Below are 4,847 nucleotides of genomic sequence, written 5' to 3'. Positions count from 1 at the left end.
TCAAGACTGAAACCATAAAGTGTATTAAATAATATGCTTCTCCTTCTGTCTCTTGGGAAGATACAGCTCCAGGGTTAAAAAAAAAAAAAACAGTTTTGAGTGAAGTGTCTTTCAAATAGAAGGCAGGGAAGCAAGACAGTATGGTGGGAAAAGCCCCACATGGGTATCAGAAGGGATGAATTTATGCCCTGGCCCAACCACTAACTCACTCACTGTATGACGTGGAGCTATTCCTTTCCCCTCCCTGGAACTCTGGATCCATGTCTGAAAAATGAAGGGGCTGGACTTGAATCTCTCCAAAATCTCTTCCATCTCAAAAGACCAGGATGTCTCATCCCAGACCTGTGAACTAAGATTCCAGGCAGTGTTCTAGAAGCCCCCAACCAAAGGGAAGGCCCTCACCTCACACCAGTATAAATCTGATGGTACGTATATAGGATCTGGCCGCATGTCCCTCAACAGAGTCAGAATTTGGGGATGAGGTTCAGGGTCCCTTGACAAATGATGTGAACTGGGGGATCTAAAATGTGTAAAAGAAAGGACTGCCCAACTGACCATCCCAAATCTAAAAGGCCTCCTGGTATTTGGAAAGCCATCTGGCTGGGCTTGACTCCATTCGAGTTAAGATTGACAACACATCAACAACAGACCGCTTTCGTTTCCTGTAGGGAAGGGCTTTGTGTTCAGCAGGCACTCCATCAGCATGCAGTGGTCATGGTGATGTGGCCATTTGGTCAGGGACCAGGTGCTGCCATTTCTCACATGATCTCTCTCTGCTCCCTGCTTCAAACGCCTCTCAGGAAGCCATTTCTGTGGAGGGCCATTAAGGCCCCCAAATGTTGTTGATAATGATGATGACCGTGCACATGGTGAGGACTTCTGAGCAATGGCAACCTCCTCTCCTGATTGGGGTAACTGTGAGATTCCTCTAGCTACACCAACTTACCTTTACATCCGTCCATCATTTCCGAAGGAGCACCTTATCTGTTGAAAAGGACCACTGAGCTTGAAGTATAAAGACCCAGATTTTATGCTTCAGAAGCAAAAGGGACTCTTCACTGCCATGCAAAAGAATGGAGCAAAATTTGCATTTTCTCAAAAAAGGTGGAAGGAAAACAAAAATGTAGGAAATCAGGGAAGTTTGTCAGAGAAAGACTAGAAAAAATTTAAAAGAAGAAAAGAAAAAAAATAAAGCCTGCAGTGTTGGTATGGATGAGAAGGACTTGGGAACACAAAATAGCTAAGGGAAAAATTGAAATCATTTGCTGAGCAGCGTGCTATGTCAACCTCCTCCTAGGCCTCCTCTATGAAATATTCAGTAAAGTCTACATTTCTCCTAACACTTTCTATGAGTAGATTCTTTGGGAGGAGCAGGCATTGGAAGAGTTGTTGAATTCAGCAAGCCAAGTATATAGTAAACAAAGAGACAGGTTTTGGGGACCCAAAACTAGCAAGTAAGACAGCACCTGGCATTTGAGTTATACCCAAACCCTGGAGGACAAATGAACCTTGCTTAAGCCAACTCATGCATTCTTGAGAAGGTATCTGCAATCTAAGCTTGTGTACACTAAGCAAATTTTCTACTGTCTCATACTCAAAGTTGAGAAAGATTCCATCTCTCTGAGCAGAGACACCTGACTTTTATACTTGAGTGGTTCCTACTCTCAGTCTCTGTCAAGCAATACTCTGAGAGCCAACAGCTGAAGACACAGGGAGCTCAGCATCTGAAGGAGTCCTGTAGCAAGACAAAAAAGTAAAAGAGAATAATCGTTAGTAACTCAACTGAAAATAATAGGGTGTGGATAAGCTGGAAAGTTTAAAACCAGATTCTGTTACTCCTTGAGGTTTAACCAGCCCCTCCTCCCCGGGAATGTGATAGCATCTATGTAAATAAAATAAATAATTTTTCTAACTGGAAACTCAGGCTACTCGAAACATATGCCCCCTGAGGAAAGACCCAGAGCTCACACACACACACACACACACACACACACACACACACACACACACCACAGTATACTTGCAGAAAGTGTAGAGAAGGGCAATGCGTAAGTTGATAAGAAACAAGTCAGTGTAGACTAAGTGTGTTCCTGCCCTTGGGGAATTCATAAGACATTCTTTCTCCACATTTAGTAACTTTTTGTTCATCGCATCTGTCTATCACCCACTGCTGCCTCCTTAACCTACCCTATTCCCCCTCAGAATTCCCCTGTCACACAAAGGTTGGCTCAGAGGAGGTCCTTGCACCCCCAGGAGGGTGGATAGGAACAGGCTCTAAAGGGAGGAAAGGCTGAAGGAAGTTGGGCAGAATCTACCAAACAGGAGAGCCTTCTGGAATCCCTGGAATACCACTGATTATTCTGGCACTTACATTAAGAGGCTTGAGAATTCAGTCGGTGTCGTCTCTGGAAAGAAGCTGATTGATGAGCTAAGCCAGTGGTTGGTTGTATGCCCAAGAGCAGGCAGAGCCTTGTCAAGTCCTCACGTGTGGTTAGTAGCAGGGCTGGGATTTGAGCTAGCAGTGGAGCCCAGCCCGCTGACTCCCCTCTCCACTATTTCCCACCAGGTTCTACTGGTCTCATCCTGTAGCCTTTCTGGAATTCCTCGGGTCACATCTTTCCAGCCCTGCACTGGGGTGGTCCCCAGCATTCAGGGACTTCCTCTGTTCTTCTTTGTCCCGAATCAGATCCTCCAGGATTATCATTCAAATGTGACACACAGATAGTCTCTAGATTCAGTACACAGTCAAATCACAGAAGAGGCCAGCATGCCATATATAAAAGTTCAATCTCTCAGAAACTGAAGAAATAACTTAAAAATTAAAAGCTTATTGTTTTAATCTGAATTTATACATATATGTGTATATGTATGAATATCTGTGTATGTATATATCTGTATATGTATGTACATACATGTGTGTTATATATATACATATGTGTACTATGTGTATACACATATATGTACGTGTGGGTGTGTGTGTGTGTGTGTCCCCGCTTTCCCCTAGTAATTGTTTTCAGGTCATCTGCTTAACCTGCAGTTAGGGGAGGAAGCTTTATTCTTGCTCTGGGCATTGCAAAATATATGTACAATTGTATTTATTTTTAATTATGAGAACAACAGAAAATAGTATTTCTCCCATGCCTCACTGCTTATTTAATAACTATTAATATTTTGCCATGTTTGCTTCTGCTTCTTTTTAAAAATAAAACACTGCAGATGGAACAAAGCTTCACTCCTCCATCCATTTCCCTCCACCCTCCCCAGAGATAGCCACTGCCTGGAAGTGTGCCCAGCCCCTTCATTTACATAATTTTATACTTGTTTTCCCATAAGAATATATAGTACAATTTTGTGTGGCTTTAACAATTTCAGTAAATGAATTTTTTTTCAATAAATGATATCATACTTCATATCACATTTTGTGACTTGAAATTTTTCAGGTAACGTAAATTTTTTGAGATTTATACAGACTACACCTGTATATATCTAGCTCACTCGTTTAACTGCGATATCCTATTCCATTGTTTGAATACATTGGATTGGCCAGGCTCCTATGGATGAATATTTAGCTTGTCTCCTGATTTTGCTGCAATGAGCATATCTTCCTATACTGCTCCCACTCCTTATTGCCATTTTTCTATGTAGCATAAATACTCTTTGAAAATTATAACTAGTACTCTAACTCTACTGAGTCATCCTCTGCAGGTGAGGCTAGACCCCTCTGTGGTCACAGCTCATGAGCTGGAGCTTTGGAATCTAAAAAGCTCCTTCCATCTTTCCTAGAACTTCTGTGCTCTGTACATCCATTCCACACACAAGTCCTGAGGGCCAGTGCGGTGCCAGGCCCCCATGCCAAAGCACTGGTTTTTCCAAAGCACTCTGGGGCTTCCCTGGATCCAGTTCTCTCCCTGGAGAGCAAATGGAAAATACCAGAGTGCAGGAAGGATGAGCACAACCCCAGACAGAAAATTTTCCCCGAAGATCAAATGTCTGTATTTCTTGGTGTCTATCCCCCACCCTTCTCTTCACAATCCATGCTGTCTCCCTGGATGGCTTACTCAACTTCCTCTTGGCTTCAATGGCATCTTCTTGCCAATGACTACATAATCTTTATCTCCAGCTTTGATTGCTTCTGAAATTCAACCCCATATTTTCAGTAGCCACTGGGCTCTACACACGAGTTCTTTCTGAGATCTTGCAATGGAAGATTGGCACTCCACACCTAAGGTAGTGATTTTCAAGTTTGTTGTTTTTGTTTTTGTTTTTTTACCATGGCTCAGAGGAAGAAATGCTTTACTTTGCAAACAAAGACATGTATACACACACACACACAAACACACACACAAAAACCCTAAGACAAAGGTTACATTAAGTAATACTTACTATTTATGACTAAGAAAAAAATCTTGTCGTGACCACCTGAATTGATTTTTATGATGTTGTCATGAGTCACAACCCACAGTCTGCAAAGTACTGTTCTAGCTTGACTTTCCCTGCTCCAGAAGTTGGAAGGCTCAAAATATACTTTCCTAATTCTCTGGCAGCTTGAGTTCTAGAAGCGTGTAGTCCAAGATGGACAAGATTTTACCCTGTTGTCCACTCTGCTGGCAAGCCCAGCTATGGAGGTGTTTGATTTTTCTGCAGGTGCATTTGCAGAAGCTTCAGTGTTCAGATACTAGGTTGGTAGGTGCGGTGAGTCTGGTTAAGGACGGGGGCATCCATTCTGCTGACATGATCTGTTGCAGATTCACAATGGTTCTAGATCTGACAGCAGTTTCAGCTTCCTGATTATGATGGTTTCCTGTTTGAAACAGTGGTGTCGTGGGCTCTAAAAGAGCAGCTTCCTG

The sequence above is a fragment of the Neomonachus schauinslandi genome, chromosome 13, assembly GCF_002201575.2.
Source record: "Neomonachus schauinslandi chromosome 13, ASM220157v2, whole genome shotgun sequence".
In the NCBI taxonomy this organism is placed as follows: Eukaryota; Metazoa; Chordata; class Mammalia; order Carnivora; family Phocidae; genus Neomonachus; species Neomonachus schauinslandi.
The sequence above is the reverse complement of the archived record's forward strand: the minus strand, read 5'-3'. Positions refer to the sequence as shown.